This window comes from Impatiens glandulifera, unplaced genomic scaffold (assembly GCF_907164915.1).
Source record: "Impatiens glandulifera unplaced genomic scaffold, dImpGla2.1, whole genome shotgun sequence".
NCBI classification, from domain to species: Eukaryota; Viridiplantae; Streptophyta; class Magnoliopsida; order Ericales; family Balsaminaceae; genus Impatiens; species Impatiens glandulifera.
In genome coordinates, this window is record NW_025919012.1 from 172030 (window position 1) to 198577 (window position 26548).

The 26548-nt window shown below is 42.7% G+C and overlaps 2 pseudogenes; both read right to left on the bottom strand.

The window, feature by feature from the left end:
• Positions 1-3825: 3825 nt before the first annotated feature.
• On the bottom strand, positions 3826-6445 carry LOC124917334 (annotated as a pseudogene).
• Positions 6446-21016: 14571 nt separating this feature from the next.
• Positions 21017-26157, bottom strand: LOC124917335 (annotated as a pseudogene).
• Positions 26158-26548: the final 391 nt, after the last annotated feature.

Genomic DNA, 26548 nt, shown 5'->3' on the forward strand with positions numbered 1-26548 from the left:
GCTTGGAAGATCAACAATGGCACTTGCCATTCTGGAAGAATAAATGTTTTTATTTGTTAAAAATGTTTTTGGTCTTTAGACCACAAATTTTTTTTATTAAACCTTAAATGTCCATATTCATAATGAGAGGGAAAAATTACCTTGGAAGTAAAGATACTCTCTAGACGAATATCCTTAATCGGTCTAATTAGACAAGGGTGTCTAAAAGAAACAGTATGTACTTAGACGTATTTTTGCTCATAATCCATACATCTAAGTCTATATGTTGAAGTGTTATACCTACGTAATTAGACGGACACGTCTAATAGACGTTAGACGTTTTTACGTCATGAGCAAAAGGATGCTCACGTCTAATAAACACACGTCTAACACGTGGTGTTTATGCGAAATTAGACATACACGTCTAATAAACATTAGATGGATTTTTATAAACACGGAATTAGACGTATTCGTCTAATAGACTCATCCGTCTAATAGACGTTGTGTAATATAGATTTGTGGAGTAAGAAAAACGTCTAACTACGTGCCGATTAGACTGATCAAGGACTGCTGTCCCACGTTGAGAGTTATCTGCTTTTCCCGCTCAAAACATCAAACATGAAGACACATGTCTATCAAGTTAGAGAAAATGACTGATATACCCTCATTTTTAATGATGATTTTTTGAAAAAGGATGTCTAACATTTATTAATGGGCCATACCCCTAGAATAGACGGTTATTCTGTATTTCCCTCTTTCATCTATATAAGGACATTTCTGCATGAATTTGAAAGCTTCCAATCTCTCGAAATCTCTAAGAACCCTAGCTTTATTTGCAGTTCTCTCACTAAATTTCTCTGAAATCTCGTGTTGATTCATATTCTCTCAAAAATGGTGAAGAAATTCACTCTCGGTCACTGTACTTTGCAGGTGAACTTTCCATCGGTGTATTCGTTTGATCAACCGGAGGTGGTGAAGATGTTCCAAATCCAAGAATATTCTGGGTTAAGGAAGTATCTGGGCGGACCGTTCATCTTCTACGAAGACGAAGTTCGCGAGTTCTTCAAAACGGCAACTATGGTGGATGATTCCATCGTAGCAACCGTCAACGGAACGAAGATTTCTTTTGAAGAAGCAGTCTATGCGGAGTTCTTTGAACTTCTGACGGAGGGTCCTCTTTTCGACTTGGTTCTCTCCCAGAAATCATGGAGGAGATGAAGACAACTTTCTCTGAAGACAGTTCAAAAAACCATGTGAATTAATCCAAAAAGATATTCAAACCGCATTTCATTCTTCTGAACGATGTGGTGGCGAAGGCGCTGCAAAGGAAAGTTGGCTCCTTCAATCTCTATAGTCAAGACCACTTTGACTATATGTGTGCTATCTCAAAAGGGATCTAGGTAAACTGGGCGCATACCCTTTTTCAGAACTTGTGTTATTCAATCTGTCAGACGAACAAAGAAAGTATTACATATGCCGCTCAGTTGAGCCACTTGTTGAAGCATTTGGGGGTTCCCGTTGGTGAATCGGTGCAGATCAATTCTCCACGAGTTTTTACTGCTCTTACAGTGGCTAGTACACTGACGAGGTTGAAGAACAACCTTGAATCTGCATCTGGTGCTTCCAGCTTCCAGACCGGTGGAAAACCTTCCACCCAATCCAAGCCTTCTACTTCTGTTATGTCAACAGGGGCAAAGAGAACCAAAACAGTGAACGAATCGGAGGCCAGTTCCTCCAGTCTGAAAAGTCCAAATCAGAAGGACTCTGAATCTGTTGATTCAAGGTTGAAGCAAGGTCCATGCGTACTTGCTGCAACTCCAATGTCATCACTATCCACTCCCTCAACCTTTTTGAGGAAACTTTCGAGGTCTTGTGCCTCAAAGGAGAAGAAGACAAGGGCGCCCCGAGCGTCTAAATCTGCAAAGGTGAAGTCATCTAAATCTTTATGCCGCTGTCCCTAAATTTGATGTTCCCGTAGTGGAACAAGCTGAATCTGTATTCTCTCCTTTGAGAGAATCTGCTGAAGGGCCTGCTGTTGAGTCAGCCAGTCCAAATGATGAAATTGTTGACAGGGTTAAGTCTCCTGTTGTTCAAAATGATCTTGCAGCCGCTCGTGCTACAGAGTCATCGCAACCAGAACAAGGTGCTGTTCTTACCCTTGTGGCTGGTGAATCCATTATTCCTGTTCCTAAAGATCCTTGGTGGCCAGGAAAGTTGTTTGTATGGAGCATCCTGCTGAGCTCTGTAAGAAACCACAATCTGCTTTCGAACTTTTGCGCTCCAGAAAAGGGACACGTGGAATTGTGATTGGTGAACCAAGACCCGCTCCAAAACCCGTAGAGGTTGTTGGAAAAGGAAAATCCATTGCAATTCAAGCTCCTGAGAAGGTATTTGAGGCAACAGGTATCGTTGACCTTATTTTGGATCAAGTTAAAGTTCTTAATGCTGAGAAATTGGAAATTTATGAGTCCTGGTCCATGGAGAGGCTATCCTCCAAGTACAACGACTCTCTGTCAAACGCTGCCATAGTAAAAGAATGGAAGAAGAGGGTGGCAAACGAGAAGAAAGTCTTGAAATGGGCAAGAACTTCAGATGTTGGTGAGGCTCTGAAGAAAAGAGAACTGGTGGAAGCTTGCATTCTTGGAAAAGCTCTTTTTCCAATTTTGAAGCTAGGAAAGCTAACTTCAATCCTGATGTGAAAGGAGTTGATGTTGAAGTAAAGGTGTAGACGTTCATTTTCGTTCCCTTCCGGTTTCTAGCGCGTATGCCCCTTTTTTAATTGGTTGATTGGCATACGCTCCCTTTTTTCCGAATTGAATTGGCCCGTACAGGTTTTAAATCAATACACTCGCAAATGTATCGATCTAATTGACTTGACAGTCGCCACTTTAGTTTACTTCCCAAAGAAACTAAAGAAAAGAAAAATCATAGATTCGTTTTAAGAGTTCGGTGTTTGGTTACGTATTAGGAAAGGGCCTACGGCGCTATGTCCTATACGCCTGTCTTTACAGACAGTCTCTACTCCTATGTAATTGGCCATATGATGTTTGAAAGATTATTACGTTTTCGTTCTGAGTTCAGAACTCTTTTGCTTGTGTGAGAAATCTTAATCATTTTGCAAGGGTCTAGTCCTATTCATGGGGTATTTGACAAGGATAAGGCATTGAAAAGTATTAAAAGGCATTGAAAGGCATCAAAGAGCATTGCAAGGCATAGAGCAACCTTGTCAAAGAAAAATGAGAATCAGAATTCCCGAGAAAAATCAAATGAGGATAGATGAGGAGAATAACAATTCGATTGGAGGACTGGAATTTTATTCTTTTGCTCAAAGGAGTGAATAGAGTGGATTAACTTAAGGTCCCAAGTGTTTCCCAGTTTAAATTTTTCAGAGTTAAAGAGAACTCCGAACACAACACATTAAAATGAGTCATTTTCAAAAATAATTCCCAAAATCCCAAAAATTTCATATGATAGTCAAAAAATATTATTAAAAGCTCACAGGAATCAAGTTTAGAATTTTCGGAGTTATAGAACCCCTGGTATGACACTGCAAAGATAGAAATTTTTCCAAACGGGCCTTAAAAATTTCGGAAAAAATTATTTTAGAATTTTGGGAAAAATTTGAGGAAGTTTGAAAGTGATTTGAATGTTAGATTCATCATTTTAAGGTGGTTTGTTAAAATTGGGAAACAGACAGGACCTAAGTATATTTTAATTTTTTTTTTTAAGTTTTAAATTAAAATAAAAGGAAAAGAAAGTTTAGGGGTCCAATTAAAACATCAGGAAGAGATCAGGGACTACTTTAATTTCGAATTAATAAATTAATTCGAAATTAAAGTTTTCCAGTTATTTTAAAACTAAAAGAGGCCCAAGGGCCTCTTTACAACTTAAACAGAACTTGGAGGAAACCAAACATAACAAAATAAAAAAAACAGAACTCCAACTCCATGATGTCCCAACAGAAGACGGTTTAAGTGAAAAAAAGTGCCTCCAAAATCGCCAGCATCCTGTGGGTATGACGAATAGCAGATTCTATACTACCTTTTACCTCATTTGAAGAAACGTTAACTTTTGCCGTCTTTACAGCATCCAAATTGTTTCTCGCTTTTGAGATCAAAGGAAATAATTGAAGTTCATTGGAAAGAGCACAAACAGCTGCAAGTACATAAGAGTCGAATGTGGCCACAGGACCTTGTTTTCTTGCCTTTTTAATTCTCGCATTCTTCTGCTTATCGTAAACTATTTGCAACTCCTCAATGGATCCATTAAGAGGGAAGTTGTATTCATCCTTGTGTTTCTTGGTTCGATTGATTTGAGCATCATGGCTGACGCACACAGTTATGACAACAAAAAGTAAACGCGAAGCCAACTCCACAGAGGCACATGATTCTAGAAATAATGAATGAATCGTCGTACGAAGTTCTGCCACGAAAATATTTTTTGAAGCAGATCCCAGGCTAAATAAGTGTCTAATTTTCTTAAACTCTTCTTCAGAAGGCTCTGATGGGAATGTCCTATGAAGAATGGCTTCAACAGTGGCAACAAATATCTTCATTAGACATGCTTCAGATGGACTTCCACGAGGAAGATACTCCAAAACCTTCAGAAGAGGTATGTACAAGTTCCAGGATAGAATTGGAGGTTGCAATGGGGTTGCAACCACGATTTCGGGAAGATCAACAACTGAAGAACTTAAAGGAATAAGTCCATAAGCAGCTTCCCGAATGGTACATATTCTCCATTCAACTTCAGGCCCATGAGCACATAGCATTGATGCTATCCCTTGGGCAGTTGCTTCAATAGTTGCCTCGGATTCTGGTGCTTCTATCTGCTTTTTGTAGGATGAGGCATAGCTATCCAAATGTTCGTACTGAACTTCAACTCCTTCAACTTGCCTCAGTGGAGGAAAAAACAAAGCAAGCTGTGAAAGTATGCGAAAGAGCAGAGCTGCTGCCGCATCTACAACAATACCTCCTCTCATGGACATTGCTGTCTCAATTGCACACAAGAAATGAAAATGCATCCAGTTCCTTGGAAGCCGCATTCCAGATGCATAATCTTCTGCAGCTCTTAGAAGTTCCACCAGTTGTACAGCGGCGTCAAGTGCATCTGGAGCCCAAGATGGCGGTGCTTCTAGTAATCCAAGTAGAAGCCTTTGGGTGGCACTTGTACTAGCAATTGCACAATACTGATGGAACAAGCGTGCATATGGTTCAAGAGCAGGTAACCCTGCAACAGGATGCTCATCCATTGGAGTTGTTGGAGGCGGAAGTAGAAGTGCAGGAATAGCAGCCGCTGTTAAGTTTGTAGTCTCGTAATGAGCAACTTCATCATCACAAACACTTAATATCACGCCTGCACCGTTAGCAACAACCCATCTAGGGGTTGATGGTATAAGCTGGGGATGTTTTCCTGATCCACGAGAAGCGGACGTTGAAGGAGGCTTGAGTTCTCCAGCAGCATATTTTCCCATCACACCTCCACACCAGCGGGAATAGTCACTTCTAATTTTAGAGGCGCAATAATCAATATATCTATAATCCAAGGAGATAAGGGGCGAAACGATTTTCTCTCTTGCTATACATCATCCTTTGTGGAGAAGCTGGTTACACCACTTCTACCACCATCACTTGTTGTTGCATTGCAGCCATTGTCCCTTTTATCTATTTCACTAACTAGGTTGTCAACGTTAAAGATTGGGCGATTATAATGAGTTAATATTCTTAAAATCTCTCCACATGCTAGAGTCCACTGTTTAGAGTATTCATTCTCACTACTTGGGCAAACTAAGGATATGAACGAAGAAAATGGAGGAGAATTCCTATCATATTCCACCGTACCGTCAATGATACATGATATGATAGGAAGCATGACAGAATGTCCATGTTCCGGATGATGAAGAACAAAAATTGATAAAACTTCATCAAAAAGACGTGTTTGCTGGGACGGATAATGGTTGTGGATTAGCTCAGCTATGTCATCAGGAAATTGTTCTGATGTGAACTGACCTAAGTACTTCACATAAGCTGTAACTTGGGCCTTCCGCTGCAACACATCTTGAGGAGGAGGCCAGAAAAGAGATGAGAATTGAAGACCATCAATCCACCTTTCACATGATTTAGCCATGAAAAATCTTTCTTTAAAAGAACTTTAATCACACCAACCACAAAAACTTTCCCATTATGGCCGTTCAGCTACCAACAAAGGATCATCAGACAACAGATCAACGGTCAAAGACACAGAAACACCTTGATTTTTCCACCACACAATGGTCAAATAAATCAATAGATAGTTATTCAACTCGGTATCAATTAGTCTCTTATCCCTGAAGGCTGGATCAATGATTTGAAGCTATAATGTGAAGAATCTCAAACTTGTATTTTGTTTCTTGTCCTTAATTCAGTCTTCTCTGTTTGATTTGAGGCCAAAAGTGTGGTTGTGATCTTTAGAATTGAGTACAGAGATGGTAGGATTTTGGTGGAGAGAAGGTAGAGAGAGAGAGAAAGAGGGAGAATATTTGGAACGAGGAAGATGGTGGCGTCGAGGAAGGGAAATGGCGGAGCCGAGAGAATCAAGATGACGGTTAGTGATTCCTCTCAATCGGCAGAATCATCACAGTTTCATCAAAATGAAACTGTGATTTTGGACAGAGCTTGTTTTAATCCTATCCTCAATCCTAGCTACTCCTAATCAAAGATCTATCAGCCAGAATCTAACGAATATCAACCAAGCATTCAATCAATTGGAAATAACTACAGCAGCAAAGGAAACATACTTGAAATTTGAATGAAACAAACTGTAATCACACTTCCAATCATCAAGCAGCATCGGTGTTCATAATCGATGCCTCCAATCAACCTTTGAAGAACATCATTCAGCTTGAATGTTTACCTGATTAGCAAAGGGAGATGAAACAAAATGAAGAAACGAAATGAGTCAGCCGGATTCGAAGAAGCTTCAGCCAAAGTTTCTGCCGTTCTTCGCGTTCGTCGATCCAATCGTCCAAGGCAATGAGCTCGGATTACTCCTTCTCTTTCTTTAGCGATCAAAGCAATATCCAAAACTCTCTAGGATTTTTGTAACCGCCCCTCTAGCTCCAAGAACTGAAAAAAAACTGCCCTCCCAAAAACCTTTTTTCCCCCTTTTTCCCCAACTGCTCCTTCCCTTTTTTTAATTTTATTACAGGGGTTCATCTGTAATTAGCCCAGAAATTGAAGGGCAAGCTTGGAAGAAAAAAATATACATTTTCCCTTTTTCCGTTTTTCCTTCTTTTTGAGCATTTTCTGCACAAATTTGCAAACAATAACATTATACTCAAAATTCATGATTTTTCAAAACGTACAACATGAACGTGTCACGGATAATAAAAAACCCATTTTCAAAACGCCTCTTGGACAGATTTTGAAGAAAAAATACTCTTGTTTTCATAAAACGTGTGTCCAAGCCTGAACAAATAGGCGCCGCATTTTTATTTTTATTTTTACCCCGAGCTGAATGAATGAAAGAGAAAAGAAAGATACAACCTGACAGTGTTCTTCAGTAATTTTTCTCATTTAGCCCTTTTTACATGTGAAGAAACCAGAGGCATGAGCCATGCAACGATCCTCGTGGAGTACCTGTAAGAGAGAGTGAGACATTAGAACAAGTTTCGTATCAAAGCTTACATAGGAATTTTGGGAAGAAAGCATCTTGTCATGATCAGATTCAACAATAGATTGTCATGAGCCATCTTTTCACAGTCGATCTTGTGTGAATTCTCGTCAAGTGAAAGTTCACAAGTAAAAAACCTGCAAAACAAGAGAAACACAATGATAAAGCCAATAGGCTGTCAGTTTAAGAATTAGTTAATAAGCCTCTGTCGTATATCCTTATCAAGGAACCCTACGACTCAAAACGTAATCTTTTAGGTTCAGCGGACGACAAAATAGTCGTTCGTTGAGACCTTCTAGAACCATGTACCCCTCTGAGGGTACTCTTCAACAAAGCAACACAACCCTTTGTCTCCAAAGGATTGAAATCATCGAGTCTTAGATAGTCTCGATGAAGAAGGCAATATGCCAAAATCCGTGGAGGATCCTTGTGGCTTCAAACATTCATAAGAATTTTTTTTTGTTTTTTTTTTATTTTTTTATTTTTTATTTTTTTTATTTTTTTTTTATTTTTTTTTATATTTTTTTTCACGTGAACACCGAAACGATGACATTCGCAACGATTAGGGATAGATAAAACAATCGACCCCCAACTCCAAGAGCAGATCGGAGCAGGGGGTTTCTCCGATGAATATAAGCGAAGAAAACAATCGTCACTCCGGCTGCGAGAGCAGACCGGAGCATGGTTTTTCTCTATTGAACGATGATGAAGAAAATAATCGCCTCCCCAACTGCGAGAGCAGATCGGAGTAGGGATTTTCTCCAATGAACGGCTACGAAGAAGTCAATCGCCCCTCCAACTGCAAGAGCAGATAGGAGTTTGGGTCTTCTCCAATTAATGGCTATGAAGAAGTCAATCGCCCCTCCAACTGCACGAGCAGATCGGAGTTTGGGTCTTCTTCAATGAATAGAAGCGAAGAAAACAGTCGCCACCCCGGCTGCGAGAGCAAATAGGAGCATGGGTTTTCTCCGTTGAATGGTAATGAAGAAAACAATCGCCTCCCCGACTACGAGAGCAGATCGGAGCAAGGGTTTTCTCAATTGAATGGCTATGAAGAAGTCAATCGCCCTTCCGACTGAAAGAGCAGATCGGAGTTTGGGTCTTCTCCAATTAATGGTAGCGAAGAAAACAATCGCCTCCCCGACTGCAAGAGCAGATCGGAGGGTTTTCCCCGTTGAACGACAATGAAGAGAACAATCGCCTCCCCGACTGCGAGAGCAGATCGGAGCAGGGGTTTTCTCCAATGAATGGCTATGAAGAAGTCAATCTCCCCTCCGACTGAAAGAGCAGATCGGAGTTTGGGTCTTCTCCAATTAATGGTAGCGAATAAAAAAATTTCCTCCCTGACTGCGAAAGCAGATTGTAGCAGGGGTTTTCTCCGTTGAGCGACAATGAAGAGAACAATCGCTTCCCCGACTACGAGAGCAGATCGGAGCAGGGGTTTTCTCCAATGAATAGAAGCGAAGAAGACAGTCGCCACCCCGGCTGCGAGAGCAAACCGGAGCCTGGGTTTTCTCTGTTGAACGACGATGAAGAAAACAATCGCCTCCCCGGCTGCTAGAGCAGATTGGAGCAGGGGTTTTCTCCAATGAACGGCTATGAAGAAGTCAATCGCCCCTCCGACTGCACGAGCAGATCGGAGTTTGGGTCTTCTTAAATTAATGGCTATGAAGAAGTCAATCGCCCCTCCGACTGCAAGAGCAGATCGGAGTTTGGGTCTTATCCAATGAATAGAAGTGAAGAAAACAGTCGCCACCCCGGCTGCGAGAGCAAACCGGAGCATGGGTTTTCTCTATTGAACGACGATGAAGAAAACAATCGCCTCCCCGGCTGCGAGAGCAAACCGGAGCAGGGGTTTTCTCCAATGAACGGCTATGAAGAAGTCAATCGCCCCTCCGACTGCACAAGCGGATTGGAGTTTGGGTCTTCTCCAATTAATGGTTATGAAGAAGTCAATCGCCCCTCCGACTGCAAGAGTAGATCGGAGTTTGGGTCTTCTCTAATGAATAGAAGCGAAGAAAACAATCGCCACCCCGGCTGCGAGAGCAAACCGGAGCATGGGTTTTTTCTGTTGAACGACGATGAAGAAAACAATCGACTCCCCGGCTGCGAGAGAAAACCGGAGCAGGGGTTTTCTCCAATGAACGGCTATGAAGAAGTCAATCGCCCCTCCGACTGCAAGAGCAGATCGGAGTTTGGGTCTTCTCCAATTAATGGAAGCGAAGAAAACAGTCGCCACCCCGTCTGCGAGAGCAAAGCAGAGCATGGGTTTTCTCCGTCTAACGGTAATGAAGAAGTCAAACGCCCTCCGACTGCAAGAGCAGATCGGAGTTCGGGTCTTCTCCAATTAATGATAGAGTCTCAGGCACAACAATACGTAAACTCCCAAAACACGGAGTTCGCGAACAATGGTAAAGAGAGCAACATCTCCTGACCATAAGAACAATCGAAATAGGAGTTTCTCGAGTAAAGGAATTAGAACATCCGAATCGCAGACACTAGGTTCTAAACCAAGGATTACAAAAGAAACACATAAAATGGAAGACTAGTATTAGCATGGAACTTTGAAAATTGCTCCTGCAAAGACTAGAGTATTCTGACCACATGATGTGAAATATAAAGACACAATCAGCACGAGGCTTGAAGATATGAATGCATGTTGTTGTTTTGTTTGTTTTTTAAAAAAAGGTCCCTAGTGAAGACGAGGGCATTTAACCTCTGTGATGCAAATACAATGAAGCAGCTTGCACAGGGCTTTGAAAATGTGAATGCATGTTTCTTTTTTTGGAAAACTGCCCCTAGTTAAGACTAGGGCCTTTTATTAAAATGATGCACAAACAGTGAAAGAAGACTTCGATTTCTATGCCGCGTGGTTAGCTCTGGACCGAAACATTTTCAGCGAATAAGACTTGCGGAAGGTTCTGGACTATCTCAGCCAAGACGAAATCCGACTTCTTTCTTTTCCTCTCAACGCAGAAAGATCTGACTGATAAAACCCCGCATTTTGCACAAACGATTTGTTGTGAAATGGTTATCAAGTGACCGAATTTCTGGCTCGGGGTAGGGCTTTGGTATTCATTTTTTAGAACCACCTTGAGCCGAGTGTTTCAGAGTTTCATCTGCTTCCCTCACAACATTATTTTAGTATCATCGGTATATCTGACCGAATCGATACGCCTAGCGAGGTCGCGCAGCGGTGATTTCAAAGTCTCAACCTTCTGATGAATACTTTGCTCATCGATTTCTTTTTTTTAGTATCATCGGTATATCTGACCGAATCGATACGCCTAGCAAAGTTTCCCAGCGGTGATTTCAAAGTCTCAACCTTCTGATGAATACTTTGATCATTGATTTTTTCTTTAGCATCATCGGTATATCTGACCAAATCGATACGCCTAGCAAGATCGCTCAACGGTGATATCAAGGTCTCAAGCTTTTGATGAATACTATGTTCCTTGATTTCTTTCTTTTGAGCTAGTCTCTTTTCGCGAAGCTAGACAATTCTCCTAATCCACTCAGCTTTCAGGTTAGGTTCGGGTTCTGCTATGTCTCAAATGGCTTGAAAACCAAGAATTTTCAACAATCGCGAGGTATCTTTGAAGGCAGTTGACAGACAAGACCTCCCTACGTGAGTCTTTTAGAAAGACTTCGAAATCGCTTTTGGAAACAGTCCTCGGTTAAGAATTGGTCTTAACGCTTACTCATTTTATAATGTCCTTGTTGGTTCATGACAACAAAGATCGCTGTCTTCTTCACACTAAGGACAAAAATTTTTTGAAAGATTTGACCGAACCTATTTGATAGGTTGCCTACCTATCCCCTGAGGATGGGGAATCAGGTCCAAAGGTAGTTCAATAGTTCTTCCTTCAATTCTGAGTGCAATGGATTGAAAGGAAAATGAAATAAATTCTCTTAGCGCGCTTGCTAACAGGTTCTCAACATGTTTTTTTTTAGAAGCTTGACCTTAGCAACCATGTTGAAAGATTGTTTTTTCGTTTTTGTTTTTAAATGCATTTGCAAAAATGCCCCTAGTATAGAAACTAGGGGTTCGAAGAAAATGTCATGAAATGCATGCTTGTATGCAAATGCAGAAAAAGATGTTGAACTCATGATATGCATTTTCCGAAAATGCCCTTTGCAGAAAGCAAATGGGCTTAGGAATTCACCTCATTTGGAACATCTTTGACAATCATGGAACACGTGAAATGAGAAAACCCCCTTGATTTTTTTTGGAAACAAATCAAAACCATGTCGTTGATTTCTTTATCTCAGGCATAGTATTTCTTGAGCGTGTAAAGATTAAAGGGTGATGAACACTCATCGCCATCAAGAGTGGCGAGGCGAACAGCTCCACCTGAAAAGATCTGCTTGATGATGAAAGTCCCATGGCGGTTGAAATTTTCCTCTAGGGTCCTGCAGCTCTCGGGTCTTTCTAAGAACAAGGTCTCCTATAACAAGATGCCTAGGCTTGACCTTCTTGTTGAACGCCCTTGCCATGCGTTGTTGATAAGCTTGTGTCTTGCATAGGGCATCTAGCCTCCGGTCCTCCATGAGTGATAGTTGATCGTATCTGGACTTCAGCCAATCTTTCTCGATGACGTGGCTCTCCAAAAGAACCCTAAGAGTAGGCAAGTCCAACTCAATGGGTTGAACTGCCTCCATGCCATATACCAACGAATAAGGAGTTTCGCCTGTGGAAGTCCGAGCGGTGGTTCGGTAACCCCACAGAGCATAGGGTAGCTTCTCATTCCAATCCTTATATGTTTGTGTGGTTTTCTTCAAGATTGAGATCACGTTCTTGTTAGCAGTCTCGACTGCCCCGTTGGTTTGGGGTCGATATGGTGAAGACTTATGATGCTCGATTTTGAATTCTCTTAAAAGTTCGAGCACGTTACCTTGAAAGTGTCGTCCATTATCGGAAATCATTGAATGGGGAACCCCGTATTGACTAATGATATTATTGCGAATGAACTTTGCCACGTGGGAGGATTTGAGGATTTTGAATGAAGAAGCCTCAACCCACTTGGTAAAATAATCGATAACGACCAATATGAATTCATGGCCATTGGACGCGTGGGGATAGATTTTCCCAATGATATCAATTCCCCATGTAGAAAATGGCCATGGAGAAGTCATGTTATAGAGGAGAAAAGCGGGAGTATGCTTTAGATTAGCATAAATTTGACACTGGTGACACTTCTTGACGAACGCAATGCAATCCTGTTCCAAGTTCTGCCAAAAGTAGCCTAGTCGAAGGACTTTCTTGGCAAGAGCCATGCCATTCATGTGGGAACCGCAATTCCCAGCATGGACTTCTTCTATGATGGTAGTAGACTCCGCCTGATCTACACAAAGCATGTTTTGTCCATCAAACGATCGTCGATAGAGACATCCTGCCACAACCACATAGCTAGTGGCAAACTGACGGAGAGCGCGGCGCTCTTTCTTCTGAAAGTGGGCAGGGTATTCCCCCCTTTCGATATATGATTGAATGGGCTCGAACCAATGTTTGCTTGAGATACTAGTGTTAGCAACCACTAGTTTCTCATAGATGCGATTGCACCTCTGTTGGATTTTGAGTGGCTTGATCTTGATTCCTTCGGGAATCTTAGTCATTGTCGCGAGAGTTGCAAGGGCGTCAGCGAAACGATTCTGACTCCTTGGAGCATGGATGAAAACAACACTTTCGAATTTGGCGATTAAACGCATGAGGAAAGAATGATAAGGTTTAAGATTGCCGCCTTTGACCTGCCAATCTCCATTGGCTTGTGAGATTACAAGATTCGAGTCTCCAATAACCTCTAATCTGCTAATCCTCTTCTCGCTTGCTAACTTGATCCCAACAATACATGCTTCGTACTCAGCTTCATTGTTGGTGACACTATAACTCAACTTAACAGAAGTAGGATTATATGTGCCAGCAGGATCGATCAAAAGGATACCAATACCGTAACCCTATCTGCCCGACGCGCCATCGAACATTAACTTCCACGTTTCGGATTGAACCACAATGATCTCATCATCTGGAAAGACCATTTCTTTGTCATCGTCACCAACGGTGATTGGTTGATCAACTAGGAAATCAGCCACTATGCTCCCCTTAATTGACTTTTACACGGTATATGTGATGTCATATTCTGAAATCATCATCATCCATTTAGCAAGACGCGGCGAAAGAAGAGTTCTTTGAAACAAGAAACGAATGGGATCGATTCTTGACACTAGCATGATTGGGTGGGCTTGCATGTAGTGGCGCAACCTCTTCGTTACCCAGGCTAGTGCCCAACAGACTTTTTCCATAGAAGAGTAGTTCAACTCGTAACCGGTCATCCTTTTGCTGAGGTAGTAGATTGCTACCTCCTCTTTCTTCTCGTTCTCTTGGGCCAACATGCTCCCCATGGATGATTCGGTGACGGTGAGATAAAAATCAAAGGAACTCCTGGCCTCGGAGACATGAGGATAGGAGGGGATTGCAAATAAGCTTTTACCTTATCAAAGGCGTGTTTACAAGCGTCACTCCAGACGAATTTTTGATCCTTCTTTAGAAGCTTGAAGAGAGGATCTCAAGTGGAAGTGAGTTTACTGATGAAGCGACTAATATACTGGATTTTCCGGAGAAATCCTTGAACCTCTCGCTCGTTCCGGGGTGTTGGCATGGCCGTGATGGCTGTAATTTTCCTAGGGTCGACTTCTATTCCTCTCTTAGTAATTAGAAATCCCAGCACCTTACCGGAAGTGACACCGAATGTGCATTTCTTTGGATTTAAACGAAGTTGGTATTTCCGAATCCTTTGAAGGAACTTCTCTAGGTTTATAATGTGTCCCGCTCGATTCCTGGATTTTACAATCATATCATCGACGTAGACTTCGACCTCCTTGTGGATCATGTCGTGGAGAATAGTAGTGGCCGCCCTCTGATACGTGGCTCCAGCGTTCTTCAGCCCGAAAGGCATTACACGGTAGCAGAAGGTGCCAACTTCAGTGATAAAAGTAGTCTTTTCTTTGTCCTCAGGCGCTATCAAAACTTGATTATAGCCTGAGAAATCATCCATGAATGATAGGAGCTCATGACCAGGCGCGTGGTCAACAAACACGTCAATGTGTGGGAGTGGGAAATTATCTTTGGGGCTAGCTTTGTTGAGATCACGGTAGTCCACGTACATACGGACCTTTCCATCTTTCTTAGCAATGGGGACCACATTAGCGACCCATTCCGGATATTCGACAACATCCAGAAAGCCAACTTCCAATTGTTTCTGCATCTCTTCTTTAATCTTGTCGACCATGTCAGGTTTCATACGCCGGAGCTTCTGCTTGACGGGCTTGGCATCCAGGTACAACGGAATACGATGTTGGACAATTTCGGGGTCAATGCCCGGCATGTCTTTATAGGACCATGCAAAGACGTCTTTGTTAAGATTCAACAACTCAACTAGATGATGACGCTCGTTTTCATCTAAGCTTTGGCCTATCAAGACAATTTGTGGATCCTCCCCCGAACTCAAATTAATTTCAATAGTTTCTTCTGCGGAAGAGACTTGATTCTCATTTTCTAAAAATCGTTTCATTTCAAACGGAAAATCGCTATCAACAAACATATCATTTGAATTCAATGTAACATCATGCATTGCATTAAAATGGACATTAAAATCCTCAACAACAACATCCGATTCGGAAACGAAAGGAGAAGGAGGATCGACTAGAGCTTTAACAAGATTTGGAAGGGATGTAGAAAGAGAAGATGAAGCAGCAGAAAGAGACTCTTGCTTAGTGAATTTCTCAGATATAACTTCCTGAACTATGGTTTTCCCAGTATCAAAGACACGCGCCCATGTGGACCTGGTGATCGACTTGGATGCGGGTGTAACCCCTTCATTATCGCTTGAATCATCCGAGTCAGAAAAGATTAGTATGTCGGGACTGGCCTCCATCGAGCAAGATCCTGTTGTACTCTTTGATCGCTCTCGACTTTGCGTGGACATCTCTGGTTCTCGGAAGAGCTCCTTGAGTCCTCCCATGTAGTCTGACTCTTCTCTCTTGGACTGTCCACTAGATAGAATGAAAATATCAGGTTGGAGAACACAATCAGAGAATATCTCGAGTCCCGAAAAACACTTTCGTGCCACAGGGCAAAGGAAAAGTTCCGGGAACCCACAAAACGGTGTATTCTCGCCTGCCTTGACAAGCGACCATTCAAAGATGCCTTAGACAAAGCAAGTGAATGATTATATTTAGATTTTTGCTTTTGGGTACAGACGTACCCTAAACCCATTTTATTATTTTGACCCCATAAAGAAATAGGGGTCTTACTACCCGTCCCATATGGGCCTAAACCCATACCGGGGAAGTAGTTCATCTTATACATCATGTTTAAAATGGGTGGCCCAAAAATGCGATAATCTAGTTCAGGTAAAAAGGTACCTGAATCCTCGATCACGTTAACCTGAAACTCATTGAGTTCCACTTCTTGAGTGATATGCGACGAAGTCATTCCGATGGTTGTGCAGTTCTCCCCATTAACCACAATGGTTTGCCCCTGATGCATGAATTTCAGCTTTTGATGCAACGTCGAAGCAATAGCCTGGGCCTCGTGCAACCAAGGCCTCCCGAGGATCAGATTGTAAGAGGGTTGTATATTAAGCACCACAAACTCTATCTCGAACGGGATATTAGCTACTTTGATGATAATTTTAAGGTTTCCCATTACTTCACGCTCAGAGCTATCAAAGCCTCGAACGCACAAGTCAGAGGGAAGAAGACGATCATTTGTGACTCCAATCCTTGCTAGGGTGCTCCATGGGAAAATATTCAGGGCTGACCCATTAACAATCAAAGACATAGGTACAACGTTCCCTTCTAGATAGATGGAAATGTATAGGGCTTTAGCATGACTAGGGCCCCAAGATGGGAGATTGGAGTCATCAAAAGTGATGGTGTAGCATGACACATGCGCAAACATCATAGCAACAACTTCCGTAGGGGTGGTATCGAAGGATACAGACTTCTTGCTTAATTCGGATAACAACGTCTGGCGTTGATCTATAGAATACATCAACAGCTCCCAAATAGAGATGTTAGCATTGGTTTTCTTGAGCTGAGCTAAGATGCTGTTGGGAAGAGGGACTTTTGCAGTCGCATTTGTTGGCTTTCGGACGTCTTCTTCCTTTTCTGCTTCTTTATGTTTGTTAGCATCCATGGCTTTCATGAAAGGAGCCCTGTAATCAACGCCAGACCTGGTGAGGTTGACACTTGCATCCTCTCTCGACGAGTTGTTATTCGTTGGTAGAATCACCCAAGGACGGGCGACTTTATCAGATCGGATGGGTTGTTTTTCAGATAGAGGAAACAAGGGTGAAGAAATAGCATCAGGTACATTAGACAATTTTGGCACCACTTCCCATGCACGAGGCCCTACCGTTGCAGAGATAACCGGGGTAGTTTTATCAGCAACGTAATCCCATGGGACATCACTTGCAGCACTAACCTTCTTCTTCTTTTGCTTAGTATCAGATGACACCATCGCAATTTCCATAGGGTCAACATGAATGAGGGAAAGGAGGAAATCAGCAGAGAATGAGTCTTCAAAAGTTTCGATGACATTGACCCCGTGATTAGGAAGAGGGTTCTTGACAACGTTAGGCTTAGCCATGATCCCTACATCGATTAAGTCTTGTAATTTAGCTCTCAGGGCATAACAATGGTTTGTTTCGTGACCGTGGGCCTGATGGTATTCACAAAAGTCTTTCGGGTGTTTTCCAGCTATTTCCCTTCCGGGCCGAGGAGTCAACGGAGTGACGAGTTTCTGGGACACCACCACTTCTAGAGCTTTACTAAGAGGCATTCCTAGATCATCATATTGGCGAGGGGGAAAGGTATTGGTACGATTAGGCGCGTTGCGGGAAGTGTTCGCGGGATAGCGAGGCGGGGCAGGAGGCACACGCTCATTAAGACCTTCCATCTTCACTTCTGAACTAGCCTAGGTGCCAGCCAAATAATGGGTAGCAGGGGCCCTCGGTTTAGGCATGGGATATGATCGAGAATGGGGATAGGAAGTGATGGCTTTGTTCTTCAAGCGAGCCTTTGATCGGTCTATGTTCTTGCCCGTTTTTATAAGAGTGACCATGCTGGTGAAGATGTGCGAGGCTAGCCCGCTGTTGTACACGTCATTTAGGTTTTCAAGCATGAGGTCGATCTGAGCCTGTTCTGAAAGCGGGGTGTCAATGTCGGACACTACTGCCCTCCACCTATTGAGGAATGATTCAAACGTCTCCTTCTCGCCTTGCTTGATGTACTTTAGATCCCTTTCTGTGATCTCTTGAGAAATAAACATCTTGTACCTTTCCGCAAAGGCGTCCCCTAGCTCTTTGACAGTCGTGCAGCGTGAGATTCGGTTCCACAGGTACCACCTCAATGCCTTCCCGGTCAAATATCGAGAGAATAGACGAAGCAGGGTTGGTGTGTCTAAGTGTAGAGGACCAATTGCATCAATGTAATTATCAAAGAACAGGGTTGGGTCTTCGGTTCCAGTGAATTTCCCGATATCCGCAGTAGTAAGTCATGGGGAACGGTCCCCTTCTCGGCCTCGTGGAGGCCTTTCTCCCAGTCATGAACAATTTTTGGGGCTCCCCCTTGAGAGATCTGGTTCAGTTGCATCTGCATCTTTTCCTGGGTGTCGGCGAGCTTGGACATCATAGCGTGGTACTCCGGCGGGTATTGAAAAGAGGCGGTATGATTCACAGCGGGAGCCACTCGAGTTTGTTTTTTACGGCAAGAAGAACTCTCTTTGTTGGTGGACAGCGAGGCGCGGCTATGGTTGTTAGTGTCTTCATCATCGGTGTCTCCGTACCATGACGATTCTTCTTCTTTCTCCTCCTCAGAATGGGAACCATAACCTACAACAGAAGGATGAAGAACGCGATTCGTGGCTCGAGTGTTGCCGTGATGCATACCATGGGGTTGCTCCTCCAGCGGGGTTGGATTTGTGGGAAGAACGTCTCGTCGTGCACCCTGAGGTGAAGGAGCAACGGGTTGGGCCACCGTGGCTAAAGTTGGATCGGGTGTGGTTCTTAGCAAGTTAGCGCTAATGACGTCCACATTCTCGGAGAGTCGAGTGACCACCAACATCATGTTCTTCATCATATCACGCATGTCCTGCGACTCCGCGGCAGTAAGTCGTTGGGGACTCGAATGGGGAGTTTCAGCCATCTCGGGAATTGGGCTTGTAGACTTGGTGAACCGTCAAGTCGAAGGGTCTCTTCGAGGTGCCGTGGTGAAAGAATAGAAGATCCTGATTGAACAAGCATTCGATTAAATTGTTTGTTCGCATTATGTGTTCTATTTCGAAACAAATTCACATTTATGTACAAACACAATCGTCATTTTTTTTTAATTATATCAACATCATGCAAACATGCTCCTAATGAATGAACGTTTGATTACGAAAGAGTCAATAAGTTTCTATAACCAGGGTTAACTATCTTATCATCAGAGTCTTAAAGTAGCATAAAAGACATACAACCATATCGAAACATGCGCACAGGAAAGTAAGAGATGACATGATAAACGCGAATTAAAGAATAAAAGTCTAGTCAGAAGCCTCCTCGGGGTCTGACTCATACTCCGAGTCAGGCGCGTGGCTAGGGTCCCCCTCTGAATCACCAATGGGAGACTTCTCTGGCTCCTCCTCCCACTCCCACTCTGACGGGCTCGTGGGATCCTCGTCTGATGCTGGTAAGGGGACTTCCTCCGCTCCTCTTCCTGCTCCGACGGACTCGTAGGATCCTCGTCTGAATCACCTATCTCCTGCATCGCGCTGGGCTCGTGAAACGACAAAAACCTCCAAGGTCCCTCTTCATCCTCGAACGCATCGTCGCCGAGGTCTAGATCTACTGAACCCTCAGAGCTACTCGAGGATGAGCTGTTAGAAACGCCACTGAACGGCAAAGTGCGCCTCATGTCCTCCTTAACGCGTCGGTCCCAATACACAGGCAATTGCTCGTAGTGCACAGCGTGGGTGAGATGGATGTACTGGGCGAGAAGGTCGGCAGTGATAGGCCCCTCGTCGATGGGTCGATCGTCCTCTAACGGAAAAGGGGACCACTGACCAAACTGAAGATACAACAGGTGGGTACAATACGATGTGATCTCCTCGAGGCCGACGAGCATCACAAAGGGAGAGAAGGCCATACCAATCATCATACGGCGGGAATGGCAAACCGTAGATACAAAATGTATAACGTGGTTCTCTTCAATAGAATGAGCGATCTGAGCGGAGCGCAACCTACGCACTAGTCTAGAGATGGGAGAGATGATCAGTCCGAGGTCTGGGTGAGGAATGAAACACAGCTTCTCAAGGAACCACAGGTAGAGAACTAGAGGGGACCCACGCTGAGACATAACGGGGGGAGAAGAGGGGGAACGATCCACACCCATCATGGTCTCAGCCAGAATGCAGCCGGTGAGGTCAGCCCTCTCGTCTATGCCGAGGACAATCTGAAGGATGCGAGCTGAAGGACGGTAGGACTCCTCTGGCCTGAACAGGAGTTGGGCTAGGAGGATAACCAGCAGTTTGCGCCTGGCCATCGGAACGTCATCGAGATGAGCATCGCGCACCCTAAGATCCTGCCACATACGTAAATTTATGCACCTATTTCTTACTAAGAAACGAGAAGTATGGTCGTCATGGCCGAAAAAGTCGGCGAGGATCTCAGCAGAAAGTGGGACCTCCTCAGGTGCGAGAAGAGCACAAAGGTTGGCAACAGGGCTACATAGGATGGCGCGGAACACCTCCACAGTAGGCGCAATGTAACGAGTGCCAATACGATAAGTGTGTGTACGATGGTCCCAGTGCTGCTGCATATGCAACATCAATGATGTGTCGATCTCTATATGCGGGAGTGTGAAGAAATCCCTAAGCACGTGATCGGAGTAAGACTCTCCGGCAGCATGGTACTCCGCCATGCATGCGTCAAAGACCTCTCGTGGCAACAGAGCCATGATCTGAAAGATAATTTTGGATATAGTTAGTTAGATTTGCCTTTTTTCAAACGTTCATTCTCTAAAATGAATGCATCCAAATAACTCGATTATCATGAACATAAATAGCAAGCAAATAGACAAACATAGTTTGCACGATTGTGGTGATGACCCGTGCCGTTGCTCACACAATAACAAACACGTCATAACTCACAAAATGAGTAAAGATAAACCCCATGATGCATCATCTAATATGACGCGATAGTTTAATACAATATGAACCAACATTCATGTACACAAACCTCTTTGCACACATAACGTGGTAGTAAAAATAACAGGGTGTGGATGAAATGCAAATGAAAACTCTTAAAGTAAAAGACTAGTCCTCTGAAATGAAAATCCTCTCATCCGACTATCTAAACGCCAAGCAAGGCCCACCAGGCTCCCCGTCTTCCTTGTTGTTGAAGTCGATGTCGATAATCCTTTCAAAGGTAAGCTGATAGAGTGAGCGCGCGTGGAAGATAACATTGGCCTGCTCCGTGAGAATGGAGATGGATGTGATGGTTTCTCACACATTCAAGTAAGTGCTAAAGGCCTCTAGGGGGAACAGATCCTCATTGGCGGGGGACGCATACCCCCACGAAGACATATGGGCCATCCCATACTAACGAAACAAGAGGACGGTGACGTAGAATGTAGTGCCTCTGATCCCAAGACCTAGATGAATAGACGACCATCGATCTGGTACCGCACAGTGTTGGGATTGTACCACGGGATGACGAAACGGGTGGGGTGATCGCCCGAGGGCTGACAAACGACAGGGCTTCGGAAAGTCCTGATAACTGCGTTTGTGTCATAGTGGGGCATGAATAAAAGGGGAATCGTCCCATGACGGCCTATCCACAAACCACAAGCGAGGCACGATGGGGAGACCCACGCTGAAAATAGAGAGGAGATTCCCCAGGAAAACTCTTGGAGGCCCATGAGGGTCTCAGCCAAGATCGGACCAGCGAGGCTCTAAAGGCGATTCGTCATGTCTTGCACCAATGTCGCTACATGTAGACCGTTAGCCACTCGTCAATCTTAATGTTCCTCAACAACGTGATCTCATTCACACCAAAGGGTGTGAGTAGTCGGTTGTTGCTCTAAAACAAATACCCTAAACTCGTTCGACAACTCTTTTGAAATGTTCAGGCCCATCCTGGCAACACAAGCTTATCAGGCCCTCAGATTTTAAACGTCTCTTCTCTTCTCGTTTTAAGGTTAGCCCTATGAGCGCCTACGTTTCCGCTAACATGCTCAACATTCATCTTTTAAACATTGTGATTGGCTTACAGCGTGGAGAACGCTGTAATAAAAAAGAAGTAAGATGAGAGAGACTAATGTATCTCAGTATTTCAATCGATACATTTTGGGCACATAGCCTGTCGGTGTAGTTAGTATCCTATAGACACTCCTTGACTACAAGACTTCGAGGTAAAATGAGCGTTTGAGCCCGTTCATGTGCAAACAGTGTTTATGACAACGCTTCTGTTTGCACACCCCTTCAATTAAAAGCGTCGAGCTTTGTTGGGTTTTACCCCGCATGCAATTTGAACAAGTAAGCAATCAAGCAAAATGTGAATGCTAGATTCACATTATTCACGGGTTCTCACACCCTCAAGCAAAAAAAAAAGTTGTGAAGTTATAAACGTAACATCCTTCGGAAATTTTGTGGTAGTTTGGCCAACTACATATTTTGAGCTAAACATCTTAGGTATCCCCAGCAGAGTCGCCAGTTTTATGTACGCGTTCATTTTCGTTCCCTTCCGCTTTCTGGCGCGTATGCCCCATTTTTAATTGGTTGATTGGCATACGCTCCCTTTTTTCCGAATTGAATTGGCCCGTACAGGTTTTAAATCAATACACTCGCAAATGTATCGATCTAATTGACTTGAGAGTCGCCACTTTAGTTTACTTTCCAAAGAAACTAAAGAAAAGAAAATTCAGAGATTCGTTTTAAGAGTTCGGTGTTTGGTTACGTATTAGGAAAGGGCCTACGGCGTTATGTCCTATACGCCTGTCTTTACAGACAGTGTCTACTCCTAAGTAATTGGCCATATGATGTTTGAAATATTATTACGTTTTCGTTCTGAGTTCAGAAATCTTTTGCTTATGTGAGAAATCTTAATCATTTTGCAAGGGGCTAGTCCTATTCATGGGGTATTTGACAAGGATAAGGCATTGAAAAGTATTAAAAGGCATTGAAAGGCATCAAAGAGTATTGCAAGGCATAGAGCAACCTTGTCAAAGAAAAATAAGAATCAGAATTCCTGAGAAAAATCAAATGAGGATAGATGAGGAGAATAACAATTCGATTGGAAGACTGGAATTTTATTATTTTGCTCAAAGGAGTGAAGAGAGTGGATTAACTTAAGGTCCCAAGTGTTTCCCAGTTTAAAATTTTCAGAGTTAAAGAGAACTCCGAACACAACACATTAAAATGAGTCATTTTCAAAAATAATTCCCAAAATCCCAAAAATTTCATATGATAGTCAAAAAATATTATTAAAAGCTCACAGGAATAAAGTTTGGAATTTTCGGAGTTATAGAACCCCTGGTATGACACTGCAAAGATAGACATTTATCCAAACGGGCCTTAAAAATTTCGGGAAAAATTAATTTTGAAGAAAATAATATTTTGGAATTTTGGGAAAAATTTGAGGAAGTTTGAAAGTGGTTTGAATGTTAGATTCATCATTTTAAGGTGGTTTGTTAAAATTGGGAAACAAATAGGACCTAAGTTTATTTTAACTTTTTTTTAATGTTTTAAATTAAAATAAAAGGAAAAGAAAGTTTAGGGGTCCAATTAAAACATCAGGAAGAGATCAAAGACTACTTTAATTTCGAATTAATAAATTAATTCGAAATTAAAGTTTTCAGGTTATTTTAAAACTAAAAGAGGCCCAGGGGCCTCTTTACAACTTCAACAGAAGTTGGAGGAGACAAAACATAACAAAATAAAAAAAAATAAAAAAACAGAACTCCAACTCCATGATGTCCCAACAAAAGACGGTTTAAGTGAAAAAAAGTGCCTCCAAAATCGCCAGCATCCTGTGGGTATGACGAATAGCAGATTCTATACTACCTTTTACCTCATTTGAAGAAACGTTAACCTTTGCCGTCTTTACATCATCCAAATTGTATCTCGCTTTTGAGATCAAAGGAAATAATTGAAGTTCATAGGAAAGAGCACAAACAGTTGCAAGTACATAAGAGTCGAATGTGGCCACAAGACCTTGTTTTCTTGCCTTTTTAATTCTCGCATTCTTCTGCTTATCGTAAACTATTTGCAACTCCTCAATGGATCCATTAAGAGGGAAGTTGTATTCATCCTTGTGTTTCTTCGTTCGATTGATTTGAGCATCATGGCTGACGCAAACAGTTATGACAACAAAAAGTAAACGCGAAGCCAACTCCACAGAGGCACATGATTCTAGAAATAATGAATGAATTGTCGTACGAAATTCTGCCACGGAAAGATTTTTTGATGCAGATCCCAGGCTAAATAAATGTCTAATTTTCTTAAACTCTTCTTCAGAAGGCTCTGATGGGAATGGCCTATGAAGAATGGCTTCAACAGTGGCAACTAATATCTTCATTAGACATGCTTTAGATGGACTTCCACGAGGAAGATACTCCAAAACCTTAAGAAGAGGTATGTACAAGTTCCAGGATAGAATGGGAGGTTGCAATGGGGTTGCAACCACGATTTCGGGAAGATCAACAACTGAAGAACTTAAAGGAATAAGTCCATAAGCAGCTTCCCAAATGGTACATATTCTCCATTCGACTTCAGGCCCATGAGCACACAGCATTGATGTTAGCCCTTGGGCAGTTGCTTCAATAGTTGCCTCGGATTCTGGTGCTTCTATCTGCTTTTTGTAGGATGAGGCATGGCTATCCAAATGTTCATACTGAACTTCAACTCCTTCAACTTGCCTCAGTGGAGGAAAAAGCAAAGCAGACTGTGAAAGTATGCGAAAGAGCAGAGCTGCTGCCGCATCTGCAGCAATACCTCCTCTCATGGACATTGCTGTCCCAATTGCACGCAAAAAATGCAAATGCATCAAGTTCCTTAGAAGCCGCATTCCAGATGCATAATCTTTTGCAGCTCTTAGAAGTTCCACCAGTTGTACAGCGGCGTCAAGTGCATCTGGTGCCCAAGATTGCGGTGCTTCTAGTAATCTAAGTAGAAGCCTTTGGGTGGCACTTGGACTAGCAATTGCACAATGCCAATGGAACAAGCATGCATATGGTTCAAGAGAAGATAACCCTGCTACAGGATGCTCATCCATTGGAGTTGTTGGAGGCGGAAGTAGAAGTGCAGGAACATCAGCCGTTGTTAAGGTTGCAGTCTCGTAACGAGCAACTTCATCATCACAAACACTTAATATCACGCCTGCACCATTAGCAACAGCCCATCTAAGGGTTGATGGTATAAGCTGGGGATGTTTTCCTGATCCACGAGAAGCGGACGTTGAAGGAGGCTTGAGTTCTCCAGCAGCATATTTTCCCATCACACCTCCACACCAGCGGAAATAGTCACTTCTAATTCCCAGAGGCGCAATAATCAATATATCTGTAATCCAAGGAGATAAGGGGCGAAACGATTTTCTCTCTTGATGTACATCATCCTTTGTGGAGAAGCTGGTTACACAACTTCTACCACCATCACTTGTTGTTGCATTGCAGCCATTGTCCCTTTTATCTATTTCACTAACTAGGTTGTCAACGTTAAAGATTGGGCGATTATAATGAGTTAATATTCTTAAAATCTCTCCACATGCTAGAGTCCACTGTTTAGAGTATTCATTCTCACTACTTGGGCAAACTAAGGATATGAACGAAGAAAATGGAGGAGAATTCCTATCATATTCCACCGTACCGTCAATGATACATGATATGATAGGAAGCATGACAGAATGTCCATGTTCCGGATGATGAAGAACAAAAATTGATAAAACTTCATCAAAAAGACGTGTTTGCTGGGACGGATAATGGTTGTGGATTAGCTCAGTTATGTCATCAGGAAATTGTTCTGATGTGAACTGACCTAAGTACTTCACATAAGCTGTAACTTGGGCCTTCCGCTGCAACACATCTTGAGGAGGAGGCCAGAAAAGAGATGAGAATTGAAGACCATCAATCCACCTTTCACATGATTTAGCCATGAAAAATCTTTCTTTCAAAGAACTTTAATCACACCAACCACAAAAACTTTCCCATTATGGCCGTCCAGCTACCAACAAAGGATCATCAGACAACAGATCAACGTTCAAAGACACAGAAACACCTTGATTTTTCCACCACACAATGGTCAAATAAATCAATAGATAGTTATTCAACTCGGTAACAATTAGTCTCTTATCCCTGAAGGCTGGATCAATGATTTGAAGCTATAATCTGAAGAATCTCAAACTTGTATTTTGTTTTTTGTCCTTAATTCAGTCTTCTCTGTTTGATTTGAGGCCAAAAGTGTGGTTGTGATCTTTAGAATTGAGTACAGAGATGGTAGGATTTTGGTGGAGAGAAGGTAGAGAGAGAGAGAAAGAGGGAGAATATTTAGAACGAGGAAGATGGTGGCGTCGAGGAAGGGAAATGGCAGAGCCGAGAGAATCAAGATGACGGTTAGTGATTCCTCTAAATCGGCAGAATCATCACAGTTTCATCAAAATAAAACTGTGATTTTGGACAGAGCTTGTTCTAATCCTATCCTCAATCCTAGCTACTCCTAATCAAAGATCTATCAGCCAGAATCTAACGAATATCAACCAAGCATTCAATCAATTGGAAATAACTACAGTAGCAAAGGAAACATACTTGAAATTTGAATGAAACAAACTATAATCACACTTCTAATCATCAAGCGACATTGGTGTTCATAATCGATGCCTCCAATCAA